Source organism: Neopsephotus bourkii, unplaced genomic scaffold, assembly GCF_033783945.1.
Source record: "Neopsephotus bourkii isolate Nb327-2 ecotype Australia unplaced genomic scaffold, CSIRO-AGI_Nbou_v1 NB_1574, whole genome shotgun sequence".
Taxonomy (NCBI): Eukaryota; Metazoa; Chordata; class Aves; order Psittaciformes; family Psittacidae; genus Neopsephotus; species Neopsephotus bourkii.
In genome coordinates, this window is record NW_026902050.1 from 718,944 (window position 1) to 733,356 (window position 14,413).

General features: G+C 35.6%; 1 long non-coding RNA gene across 1 annotated transcript in view; it reads right to left on the reverse strand.

Annotated features, from left to right (window-relative positions):
* Window positions 1-300: 300 nt before the first annotated feature.
* LOC133222062 (uncharacterized) overlaps window positions 301-14,413 on the reverse strand; it is a 56,070-nt gene continuing 41,957 nt past the window's right edge. The window contains exons 2-3 of the long non-coding RNA XR_009728172.1: window positions 2,717-2,785; window positions 301-949 (exon numbers count right to left, since the gene is read on the reverse strand). This is a non-coding gene — a long non-coding RNA (uncharacterized LOC133222062). The remainder of the gene's footprint in view (window positions 950-2,716; window positions 2,786-14,413) is intronic.

A 14,413-nucleotide genomic window follows, 5' to 3' on the forward strand; every position in this document is an offset into this window, starting at 1 on the left:
GAGATACCCTGACAACCTACACCTATTTTCTACCAGTTTTAAAGATTATGAACATCAACATTGCATAAAACTTCAATTTTCAAATGTGAAAGTGTAGAGAAAATTTTCACTCATTTTCCAGTCAATTACTAATATAGCAATACGAGAAGTGAGCTGTGTTTTCCAAGTGCAGTTGTGGTGTCCTGATATTAATTACAGAAAAAAATACAATAATACCAATATCTTACTTTCTATGATTCTCATTTTCTCTGTGTACTTTTCTATTGCACCCATCTTTTTAGAATTAAAGCGCCAAAGTAGCAAATAGCATACACATATCCATTTTAATATTGATGGTTTTACTCATTCTGCTCATTTCTCTGCACATGAACCCCAAACACTTTGTTATTATTAGCATCAATGTATTTCAGTTATAGAAGGAAAGTTTTCATTTTGTAATTGTTTTTGTAGCTGTAGAATTTGTCTAAGGCATAGATAAATAAGGCATATGTTGGAGTCTTCTGGGACTTTGTGCTATATTCTGTTTCTTTTTTGATCTCCAATAATTTTAGAGGCTGTAGAGTGCTCCAGGTTAATGATGCAGTTTAATCAAAGATTAATCTTTCTGTACAGCTATGTTTACAGTCAGTGATTGTGGACAGAGCTGCTAAAAAGAATTTAAATAATGGCAACAGATCAACAGAACATTTAACAAAGTGTTCCTAAATGTTGTGGTGCTTAAAGTAGATATTCACTGGTTGCATCTTTGTGAGAAGCCAAAAAAATGTTTTTACAAATGTTTGAATTGAAATACACTTGGGACAACATGTAGTCATCCATGCAGCAGATACAAATGTATGACTGGGACATGGTTTAGGTCTCTTTTATGTCACTGGAAGTGTGTCCATTTGCTTTAGCAGACAGCAGAGATCAATCCTAATGAAGTGATAGTACATGAGGTGTCTTACAGCTAGAATGAAACAATAGAAATAACAGCGTATTCTTTTCCTGTGTTACTTATTTTTACTTTTATTCTAAATTTAGATTTTCCTCAATTATGATAGGACTTTTTTCTTTATCAGACACTAATTTTGGCAATTTTTTGTTTGCAGTACAAGATGGAGGCTTTGCTCAATGTCCTTGCCCATCTGAAGTTGTTTCCTTTAGATGTATCTATATTTTTTCCCCTCTAAAATAAATACTTGAAAAAAAAAGTGTTAATGCTAGACTGCTTCTTAGAACCCCAAAAAATGACTGTTAGTTTGAACAGCCAGTCAAAGCTCAATCTGAAAAGCATAGAGAATAAAAGTATACCAAAATCCATATATTCCAGATCATAGCTTTAAGCAGTTGTCTTTCTAAGGAGTTTGTGTGTGAGTAAAAAGGAAAAAAAAAATGCACAAAAAACACCTATAACACATTCAAGAGTCATAAAGCAGTTCTTTAGTGCACAATAACTGCAAAGTCTCCAGACATGATAAGGAAAAGAGAGAAGAATATTTTAGCAAAAAGATATTCTGCCAACTAGGAAAAAGCTCTTAACTGTAAAGAAAGGGATCTTTTAAACCAACATGACAAGGTACACACAAAAATTAATATTATACACTAATGTTCTTTTTAGTGAGTAGCTTAGGTTGATTTATTCATTTAGGTAATTATGTACCACAATATTAGTAATTCAGGGTAAAATTGAATTAAGAAACAGAATAAATTGAAACTGTAGTCATATTTCTTTCTCACTGTGTAACGAACAGAGATGTATTGATGTAAGTTCTAAGTGTACTACATAAGTTAAATTCCCTAGGCTGCAATTTGATCAAAAACCATTAGGCATTTACTTAGGCTATAATAGGTCCTTGCCATTGGATGGCAGTAAAATTCTACATCAATCACTAGAGGCAAAGTGAACCTAGGAAAACAATACGATTTTTCCTTTTCTATTTAAGAATAGAAAGCTTGAGGGGGGATGGTGATGCCTTAAATGCTGCGATAAGCACTAGTATTAGAATGTGGTTCCTTTCTCTATGTTAGGAGCATTTTAGAAATACTAAACTCAATTTTCTATTATGTGGAAAATCATTTATTTCTACTTGAAAATAGAAGCAAATCTGAGCATATTGCAAAGACAATGCAAATATATTCTATTTCAGCTACTTAACTATCAGAGGTTTATATATGTTTTCTTTAATGCTCAATGGAATTTGTTAAATTTTGCACAATATGAAAATTATTTTTCAATAACCAGCTTTCTGTAGTAGCATTGTAGAAGATTGTTTCTTTTCTTTTACATCTATGTTATTATTGTTAATTCTATGATCAAAAGAATCCCATGTTTAATAAGAAAAAATCCAGCCTCTCTGTATGTGCACATGAACACAGCACATGTAGATGAAAACCTCTTCTATATAGACAGAGCAGTTTCGTACCACAGGCCATATTTGACCACCTTTGTCCAGACCCATTTCAGAATCAACACCCATTCAAGTTTCTGGAAATATAGTCTATGAAGGAATTGTTTCTGTAAGGTGATCAGCACCAAAGATTCCCAAGTTATTAAGCCAAAATGACCCAGTTATCTCTATGCTTTGACCTTGACTAGTAATGTCAAGATTTAAAACAACAGTAAGTATACCTTTCTTTTGATTGATATTACAACTAACAAAGAATAAAATGCATCTACCATGTTCTTAAAACAGTTTTAATAAACCACACATTAAATAAAGAGAAAAAGGATTACCTGACAAATTATCTTGCAAAATTATTTTACATTTTCCACTTCCTCTGAAAAATGTTATTGAGAAGGTTCCTAAAACATGCATGAAAATTAGTTCCACTTTTAAATGTACAAGTTCTGATCAATGAAATTCAATAGGAATATTATGAATACAATAACTTTCTCATTAATTACAGCAAGTTTGGATTAGGCTCTTTTTATATCCTAAATAGATTTTATGTTGTTAGCAAAAATATAGAATTACACATTTGCAAGACTAAACTAAACAGAGCAAGAAATGTGTTCAGCATATGCTCTTATATGAATAAATATAAATACTTATGTCTTCATTTAGAGTTTAAAAAAAAATGTTATAAATTTAGTAGCTTGAATTACAGTCTAAATGGCCATAAAATGACTCAACTGTTTTTCACAATGTATTCCGGGTGGTCTGAAAAAACACTAAAGGCTATTAATCAGGATTTCCTGGGATCAAACCATAGGCTCCCTGGCAATTTATTCACTCACTTTATGGTTAAAGTCTGTTAAAAGTTTATAGCTTTTCAAAGATCATATTAGGCATTAAAATTTGGAAATCATGTAACAAAAACTGTTATGGAAAAAAGAGAGAAAATAGCTTATCATAAACTTATTCTTAGGAAAGAATGTGCAAAGTATACACAGTGGAACCATACTAATCTGAGGTTTATGACAGTGACTGTAAAGTGAAGCAATGCCATAAACCTGGTGATACAGTCTTAGTTTCATTCACAAGGACTTATAATTACAATACTTCCGAACTGAAATAAATCCGCACAGAAGTATTTCTCCCCCATGTTAAGGCCATGATCCTACAACTGTGCTATCAAGTTTAGGGGCTTGAGCAGTCCCAGATAAGTCAGTTGAATTACTTATGTATTTAAGATGATCATTCACCAGCAGGATCAAAAGCCTAAGATTTTGTTGAAATCCCCCAAGACTTGGTACATGGGACTAAATCTTCCAAGGTCCATATCATGATAAATTCACTTACATTTAGTGAGACTGAACAGCCAGCAAGTGGCTATTCATATTCTTCACACATTTGTATTTAGTCCAAGAACTGTCATTAAGACTCATGAGCAGAATTTCTTGAGGTGTTCAGAATTCTTAAAGTATTAGAAATTGAGATTTTGGGTATTTCACAGATGGAACTTAATGGAATACAGAATTACACTGCAGCTGAAATAAAATTTACTATACTGTGATATGTAAAATAATCTGTCAAAAGATCATATTCTTATATAGGCATGTATTAAGCCTACAATTCCTTATTAGCAAGAAACAAAACAAGCTACTGCATTATAACTAGTCACTCTCATTGATATAAATTAATCGCATGTAATATCTAATAGTCTTCCTACTACTGTGAAGACACTTCCACCCAGAATCTGATCTTACTTAAATCATACACCAGATTAATTCTACTTTGGAAGTCTGTGTTAGGTTTTGCAAGAAGAAAACACTCAAAAAAAAAAAAAAAAGAAGGAAAAGAAAATGAAAGGTCAGACAGGAACAGGGTTACACTGACTGTTGTTAATGACCAGCTATGACTACTTGCTGACTACTTAATATTGTGTTTGCAAGAATAATAACTTGGGGTAACATCCAGATATTCAAACCACTCTAGGTGTGTTCTGTGGACAAGAGCTGGGAAGGAAGAAAAGAGGTATGGGGAGAGCAGTGGGAAAGCTATAGTAAGACATCCTATAAGGCAAATGAAAAATTTGGAGTCAGATGAGCTGTGGACATCTAACTACTAAAAGATGGGTAGGATGGACTCAGAAAAGTGTGCAGAGAACCAGAGAATAAAGCAATAAGGCAGGAAGCTGGAGAGTCAATAAGGTGGACGAAGTGGAGTGCTGAAATGTCAATGAGTCATCGCAGTGGGGAGGCAGCTGGATTGCAGGTGCTGAGCTCAGGGAACTATGGTAACACCAGCAGAGAAGTTTTTCTGAATGTCGGAATTTAGTACCGTCATCAGAGGGCAGGGCTGGTGTTAGGTAAGTGCTGAGTGCTTCTGTTAGCACTCTGGCTTCTCCCAGTGCTGGCAGACCTTCCTTCAGATAAAATAATTTTAGTCTCCTCTTCTAATCGGAGGGAGAATTTCCACAAACTCTTAAAAATTGCTTTCCTACCCTGTCCAACAATTACTTTTTTTCTTGAATTACTGAACTAAAAAGAGCCTACTCTTTACTCAAAGGTCTTCTTATTCTAAATAATTTCAAATACAATTATGGCTTAATGTGACTGTACTAGCAGCAAACTTTAACTCAGAACATTAGATATAAATACAACTCTAATCATGCTTCTTAAGACTTAGGTCTTTAAAAAGGTAGCTAATTTCCTATTCAATGCCTAATTTCCTATGCAAATCTTAGCCCAACACCCATGATCTGGAAGACATTTATTTACTTTTCATGGAGACCAAGTTATAGAGAACTGAAACTTACACTCACCATCTACGATTTACTAAGTTCCTGTATTGATTGATAACACACAATTTTTATTCCCTGAAGAAAAACCTGTAATGTCACAAGCTCAAACTTTGCACACGCCACCCTGCGGCAATCAAAGTAGAAAGATCTTGTACATGACAAACAGCTGAAGAGGGAATTGAGTAAGCAATGACTAGGTGAAAAAGCCAGATGCCTGTTGCTAATTTTTCCTTATGTGGGAGCCTGTCATTAATATATTTCTAGTGCCCAGAACGGGCCTTAGTCATACAGATCTCTTTTGTCCCTGTAAGAAGCAAATGGGCAATGCACAGAAATGTACAATAGAAGTTCTGACCTATCTCTGTAGCACTGTAATCAGCTACTCTTCCCACACAATGAGATATCAGGTCAGACTAAAAGGCGCAGTTTGCAAATTTTTGCACAAATTGAAATGATTTCCTAAGTCTATTTTGTACATGATGATGTCCTAAACACTTCCTCAAGGGAATCATGAGCCTGAAACTTTTTATTTTACATTATTAAGTTGGGCAGTAAACATGATCTGACTTGATAAGTGCTAATTAATAGTATCTTTTCATCAGTGCACAGCATTTGTGCAACAGTAGACCTCCAAAACAGGGATCGTTTTTGTTGACTTTTGGAAAGGAAGTATGAAGGATCTGTACTTCCAAACAGGTCACACAGTGCTCATGCAGGATGTACATTCCTTCAGTCAACTAACAGGCACCAAATTATGCCAAGAAATCATTAGCTGTAAGATGAGTAGCAGAAACTAAGTGCTAAAAATAGATTTTGAAGACAATCAAGTAATTTAGAAACTGTGATACCTTTACTTGAAATACAAATAATTACAAATAGCAAAAAACTTGTCAAGAATCCAGTAATTCAAGAATTAACAACTTGGCCCAGAAACAGCAAAATGCAAGTTGTCTACAAGAGCACTCACTAGAAGCAGTTCTCTCAGCTATTAACTAGGATCAGCTACAGGCTGTTTCCAAAGAATGTCTCCAGTGGATAATGGCTGGTGGTGAGGATGCACAGCGTATCAGATCAGCTCTTCTCTGCCCTGACAGGTTGCCCTCTTGCTCTTGATATGCCCCAAACCACCAGGTATGTGACTGCATGTAGCTACTGCTACCACACAGTCCTCTCTGTGTGGCTGAAGCACATCTGTTAGACTATTGGTTGCCAATGAATGATTCCATTTCCTGAGCACAGACTTCCATACATAGGAAAGCCCCAAGTTAATATCAAGTTATGATTAGTTTTTGACAACATTTAAGATCTCTGAATTGGTATTTGAGGCTCTTGATATGCAAACTGCTTATGCTAAATTCTGCAGCTTTGACTCAGTTTAGATTATCAGCGTTTACCTGCAAATATTTGAATAAACACAAGTGAAACCATCCTTTTACAACCCTTTTAAGATCAAAGAGTCAGTATTCTGCCTTTGAGGCTTGTCAGTTTAAAACCTGCTCTAACAATTAAAGGATTCCTCCTCCTCTCCTTCTGCTGTCTCCCCCCCCACACCTTTCTCCAAAACCAAGAATGAAAAGATTCCACCCCGCAAGAAATGTCCAGTTTTATAATAGAACTTCTCATTAATGAGTAAACATGTGCTGTTCTGCAGCATTGTTTCACTGCTCTTCTGTTTAATGGGCTCCATCCTGCATGGCTAAAACCTCAGGACGAAAAAAGGGCTCTGGAGAGATCTAAGCTTCCATTAAAAATTAGATTTATTTTGTGCCATTTCACTAGGAATACCCTAAGATTTTCCCCAGGGTAGTTAATGTCAGACTGCCATAAGAAAAACACTGTATGTGTGAATAAGTATTAATATGCTTACTGCTGACATCCCTCAGTCAATAAGATGGAGTCTTGTGCTTCTTGGCTAGGTAGAGCAGGGCATTGTATTTTTCACAGGCATACAAAACATTTGAAAGTCTGTGGAACAATGCCTATATAAAAATATTCCACATGGTAGAATACATTTTTATTACTCTACACTGGTATTTCTGAGCCAAAATCACTGTCCTCATTGGGATCCTCTCTTTACAATGGAGACTATAAAGAAGACAAGAGTACCTTTTGTTTAATTTCAGAAGGAAGATTATGCTCAGCATCAGCTTTGGAGGATTTATGTTTTCTATTTTAAAAAATAGCTTTTCAAGCTTGAAATATTCCAGAGCAGAATAAGCATATTGGCTGTTCCATGGTCATCTGATAGTGTCTTGACTGGTAGGCATCTCTAGTGACATTTAGCAATTGGAACACATGTACAACACTTGAGAGTATTCAATCTGTCTTACAAAATCTGATACTATTTTTCTCTTTGAAGATAGCCAACCACACTTATGGGGTGGATGGAGCTATAAATGTTATGGTCTTGAGGCTGTACTTCAGCAGTAGCCTATGGCCACCTGCACCACCCACAGCTGGCCACCCAACCTCCTTTCATTCTGGAAGAATAATGCTGAAAAAGCAGAATTCTATAACAATATATTTTTGCAACCACAAAAATAGAAAATGGGATTTTCTGTCTTATTTCCATAACCCCAGAGGGGTGGGAACAAGCATAAACCAGGCCATTCTCTAGCTGACCTAAAGCAAAAAGTATTGATTTGCATGTGGAGAAGGATATTTAGAAGCATGAAAACGATAAATAAAATCTATGAATGAATACAGCTTGAACTTATAATGGATTCCAGCTTTGGTTTTTGTCTAGGTTTGAGTTATGGTTCACTGCTTTGCACACAGGCTTATCAAAAAACTTTTTGTCATTTTTCCAGTGCTATGAGAAAAGAAAAAGCAAAAAAATCTGTTTAGAAAGCATAAATACACTTTTATATCTACATTCTCTTACATATTTTTTGGAGAACTTCAGTATTTTGACTACTGACCATTATTTCCTGATTGTACAGATACAAAATAATATTCATTAGCGTGTATTTTCTGTAATGATTAGCCAGAAGCCAGCCAACTGTTAAGGTCTTTGTTGTAACTGACAGCAAAGATAGAAGTGTGATAAGTCATTTCGTACATAATTATTTGCAAACTAAATTAAGAGAAAAGAGAAAGATATAGAAAATATATATTATGGCTGAATAAACATTTTCCTGTTGGTTGTCTGCTTCTCTTCCTTTCTTACAGTAAGGTCTTTACACAGGATCTGTAGTGTATTCAGTGTTACTCTCTGCACTACCTCTATTATTGTATTGTATCTGATTATTTCATGTTTGTATTAGAGGAACTAAAAGCTACAAAGCCAGTTTCCCTCCTGCAAAGTAAACAGTTGTTTTGAGAAAGACTTGCAATTGCATAAGGAGGGTGTTATGAAAACATTACAAAATATGTGAAATGGAGAGATAGTAGATATTATCACAAAACATTAAAATATTCAACATCAGATTGAGTTCAAAACAACCTCTATCAAAAAGATAACTGCATATATTGTAGGTACTCTGTAGACAAAAAAAAAAAAAAGAAAGATTGCATAAAATGGATATAAATCCTTATTTAAAAAAAAAAAAATTAAAAAAAGACCTAAGTTTATATCATAGAAATAAAGCAGAAAACTATATAATGCTTAGGTAGTCTTTGCAACCCTTGCCCATAATGGCAATGACATATCTCTTCGATGGCAAAAAGACGTTGCCTCTTGGAGGGGCTTTATGACCCCTGTATTTATCGGCTGCCTAACGTTCACTAGGACTCAACATGTTCTTTAAAGACAACTAAACAGTTTCTCTTACTTTTGGCTAAGGAAATAAGTAATAGCTCAGGTGAACATAAGAATTACATTTGCATGGGATATGTCCATTTTTATTTGAATAGCATTGCCCAATAAATCAAGATGTTAGTATGAAACAACATAAGCAAAAAGCGTAAGCAAATAAACAATATGAAGAGTTAGAAAAAAGAAGTCACATTCAAGTCTTGCAGTTACCATGATACTTTACTCATACATGTTTTTACACATATTTATTTATACATGCATTTGTTCAAAGAAAGATGGTGACAAAACGCACACACAGGAGAAAAGACAGTGTGGGGAGGAGAAAATGAAAGAGCCAGAGAGTTGAAGATAACAGGTCTAGTGACAAGGGACAGAGGAAATTGCTGTTGCTATGAGAGTTGTCACAGTCTGGAAAAGTTCTCTGAGTGGGCAGGATGTAGGCTCAGGAAATCAAAAACTCCTGAATGTCTGGTAAAACACTGATGGATACTGGAGCTTTTGTGGCAACCTTACATTTGGAGAGATCAAGAAAGACATCAGGGAGATCTTTCTTGGAGGACCTTCCAAGGAGATGAAGGAGAAAAAGGAAACTTTTTCTCAAATTGAAATTGTGAAAGTCTCAAGCCTCAGAATGATTGGATGGAATTATAATGTAAACATTACTTACATCTACCTACATCCGCAGCTACATACATGGCCTGCAAAGCTGAGCTGGAGGTAGCCTCCACACTTGCCAGGACCTGGAGCAGGGGATGGATGGATGTTTGCCCAGACCAGCTTGCCTGCTAGCTGTGCACTGTGCCGACAGCAGAAGCCCAGACTGGATGCAGTGTGAGCTCCTGGGGCAGCCCATGGAAGGGCTTTCTGTCCCCTGTGCCCTGCTCCTGGACACATGAGCTCTGATTAATGGTTGGACTTGACAATCTTAAAGGTCTTTTCCAACCTAGTAGATTCTATGATCCTGTTTAGACAGAATCACAGAAGCCTTCAGTGTAGAACCTTGCACAAGTAGCCCAGCTAAAAGGGATAGAACTTTGCTGGTTAAACCAGGTGCAGATAAGTACTGTAGCAAGCAATTAATTCAGCCAAATGCATCTGATAAGTCGACTTTCACATCTCCTTTTCTAGCTTTGGTGACACTCATTCATACCCTGAGACTGTCATTCCTGCAACTCCCCCTGTGGCATCTGACCTTCCTCGGCGACATCCAGATGAGCCAGGCAGGATGAGCTCAGGGTACTCCCGACCTCCAAAGCCACAGCCTGCAAGGAGTGGCAAAGTTGTTTCTACCTCCATGTGCCAGGTTTGGTAATACCTGCAGGCGATATCACAAACCCACAAGGCTCTGCAAATTGAAAAAAAATGAAGTGGAAGGAAACCCAGGACAAGACGGGCCACATTTTCCAAATACTGACAAAAATCTTTTATAAATCTCTGATGAAATTATTGTCACCAGCTCTACTGACAAATGTTTACCATGATTAAGGAAAAAGCAATGACCATATTGTTCCAATAAGATTTTTTTTTTTGAACAGAAGCTATTCCAATGGAACAGTACATATATTAATAATGATGATTAATATTAGCATTGCATTACCATCTAAAATGTGCTAGTACTTCCCAGAAATCTGCTTTAGAGCATTCACTGGAGAAAAATCAAGTGGACATGAATGTGGATTGTTAAGGTATATTTTTGAAAAGATGAATAGGACTGGAACATAGAAAAAACAAGATCTTTTTCTTGTTTCCGTGTTCCTGCTTGGAAAGCTGTTGCAAAAATTTGGCTGTTAACCTGAAAGGAATGCAAATGTGTCTATTTTAATGTACATAACTATGTATGGTTTATGAAACAATGATGTCTATATAGCACCAGAGTGAGTTCCAAACAGAAAAGACAAACTTCTACTGTGAATTGATGTTAAAAAATAATGACTAAAAATATTTTCATGAAGCTTGGCAGGAATACGTACACTGTAGATGAACAACTGTTTTAACAAATGTTCAGTAGAAGTATCCAGAATCCATGGAAGAAATAGTATAACTGCTGATGTCCGATTCCATTAGGATCAGTACCAATGCACTGCTAAATTATTACAGGATATTTTATGAACAGTTATTGATGATTTAGTGGCAGGCTATGTTATGTAGCTTACAAGCTGTCACCTTTAAGGTGAGGCCAAAAGTGAGCCCAAGGATATATTCTAAAAGAAAATGTAGCAATTATTATAGCATGTGTGTCAGCAAAGTTCATATGATTCATTGTCCTTCTGGTAATAGGAAAGCTGTCAGTGGGTGCTCTTGGGCATGGTTCAGCTAACTATATAAAGAATGTTCTCTTAAACATTCACCTACGGCTTGGGATTCAGAGGTTGCTTGTCTGATTAAATGGAAAGGAGGTAATTTAAAAGCATCTTCCTTTCCAAATATGTTAGTGTCAATTGGCTTTGGTTCAGAGGTTTCCAATCTGAAGTACATGAGGCAGCTGCAGAACTCTATTAATATTCCTGCATAAAATGCTTTCTTAGCCCAGGTCAGCTCCCCTATGCACTTTTGATGTATTAGAACTTTAATGTTTAACTGAATTGACAAGTGATGGGTTTTACAATCAATGTACACAAAGGACATGCCATTCCCAAGGAAGCTCAAGATTTATTAAATGTAATGAATAACGAGGAGCATATCAGGTGGACGCTACTGTGCAGCGTTTTGTTTCTCTACAGTTCATATATTGTGCAAGATACACCTGTGGTATCATCTGGTTCAAAACTGGGCTGAAGCTCAGCTCTATTTCAGTATTAAGTAAATGAAAGTTATGATCTTGTTAAAACTAAGAGTGTCAATCTGAATTTTCAAGAGAGGGAAAAAATAAATCTGTGGCATATTTTCCTTAATGTTTTGCCACAGGGTGTTTTCTGAACAGATGTTTTAAATATGATACAACCTATCCGTTGCAATGTTCAATGCTAATTCCTTCAGAAATATGTACTAATTTAGGGAAGGTTATGTTTTCTTTTGATGAAGTAGCTCTGCTCCCACCAATGTTTCCAGGAACGCTTCCACTGTTTTCTGTTGGTTTGGGGTTTTGTTCTTTTTTACTTTAATGGGTAATGTTGGAATGAAGTGGCAGGGTCTTTCACAGAAAGGCTAACTTACAGTAGTTTTTGTATAATGCTCTACAGATGTAGATGTTCCCCAGATGTGAACAGACGAGAAACTTAGTTTTGTCTCTGGGTATTCATTCGCAGTATAAATCTCCCAACACATTCTTATCTGCTATGTAAATAAGATGTGGAATTCCAATAGTGTCTCAGCCTTCTACAGCAGATGGTATAGTGAGATTTACCACACCATTACATTTAATGGGATTGAATTCATTTGGATTTCTTGATGTTCACTCTGTCCTTCTCTGAGCAGCAGTGTTGCCAATGTTCCTGATTATATATGATTTGAGAGAGTGCTTAAAGAAGAAAAAAACCTTTATCTTAGAAATATGAGTATTTTCTGTCAAATTTTAAAGTGTGTATGTATTGCATTTCATAGGATTTATAAGCCCTATGAGAAAAGGATACTTAATGAATATTCAACAAAGAACTTGAAGTCATTACATTTGAAGATTTTTGTAAATATCAGCTATCCAGTTAACTGTTTTAGTACTAGCATAATTATATATTCATTTGGAAAGAAATGAGCTTTTTACCTCACCACATCAGTTTAGACAGAGTGGAAACAAGAAGAATCTATGTGAAGAAAAAGAATCTTTTAAAAAGATAATCCAAATAGAATTTTTTAATTTTCATTTTAAAGTAAAGCCGGCTCACCATATGCAATGGTGAGCCAATGATGCAAATCTAATACTAGATTAATAAATAATATTTTCAAAAATTAAATATAAACTCACTCTGCTAAAACATAATTAAAAATGACAGTGTAAAACTGTCAAATTCTTCTAGTGAAACGTCTTTTCAAAACTGCTGCCTCAATTGCTTTGATCTGTTTGTTCCACAGGTTTCTGCGTACCCAAAATGACACCTAAAATGTATATAGATATTGCATGCAGTCATCCATTAGCTAATGCTTTAACCTATTTTGTCTGCTTAGCATTCTACCATTTCTGCATGGCCTAAAAATTTACTCAAACCAGTCTCGTGAATTTTATTATGCTATTGCTATCGGTTCTCCTGATAGTAACATAGATCACTAAAATACTCTTACAGGACAGCTGAATGAGAAAAAACATGTCTTTTTATAATTAAATTTAGTAAGAATTTCAGAATTTTCCCACCTCAAAAGTACACAGCTTTTGTAGTTAAATAAAAGTTATTTCTAAAGTCAGGCTTCAGGCTCAAGAGATCTTAACTGTTTTATAAATTATTTTACAAATTGTAAATCGGTCATTTGATCAGCAATAACGCACTCTTTACTACAGTGCCAAGCAAGGATAGTAATAATGCTGAATCTACCATGCATGAATGAAAAAACTTTAATTAGCACAGAGAATGGCAAACATCTCACTTTTCTCAATAATATATATAGGCAATAATACCACCTTTGTAGTTGATCTGGTTTGCACCCAGAATTCCTATTCCAGTGGGCACTATGAATTTTGCCTTTAATTTAAAGATAGATAAAAAATGCAATATCAAAATTCTGAAACTAATGGAATACTATAGAAAACTCTGAAATACTGATGATTTGATCTAAATAATATAGGATCATAGGATAAACAGGTGATTCCACCAAATCCTCAAACTGAAAGTTAACGGATCTACAACTACCCTCAGAACTCTGGCCAGGGCTTCCCAGAAAGAGGCTGGAGGGTGCTACAGGTTCTCTGCTCAGCTCCTATAGGCCTGCACACCCAGAACAAAAATCAAAGTGTAAGGTCAAAAGCATCCTATTAAAAACGCTGGGTTTATGAAAGACGGACTTTTAATAGAGGAATATTCTAATGGAGAGGTAAGAAAGCTGTAGTTTATGGTAAATCACCTCTCCCAACATGACAGCACAGGCGTTGTGAGCTGTTTTTGCCAACACAGCATTTTGATGGTAATCGTGAGGAAGACACAGCAACAGCAAGATATGTTCCAACTGTTGCACAATGATCACACGTTGCTGTACTGTGCACTCGCTGACTCTGAACACTAAACAAAATTTAATCATTAGGAAATACCTTTGTTTTATTGTGACTAGCAGCAGCTCTGTTTACAAAGGAAAATGAGAAATCTAAAAAAATATCATGGAAGAGGTAATATGGCATTCTTGATTCATCTCTACTATAGGCTATAATTGAAGTAAAAATAAGAGCCCTATAGATCTTTTGTTTCAGTGATACTTCACTGACAAACTTCTTCCCCCTTCAAAGATATTATCTTCAGATACCTGCTTTTCCACACAGTCTGTGAATTGTTTCTTCACTCCCTGGTTTTGACGGCAATTAGATCAGACTACCAGTATATCTATCTCATTTTTCTATTGTTTACCCTTATC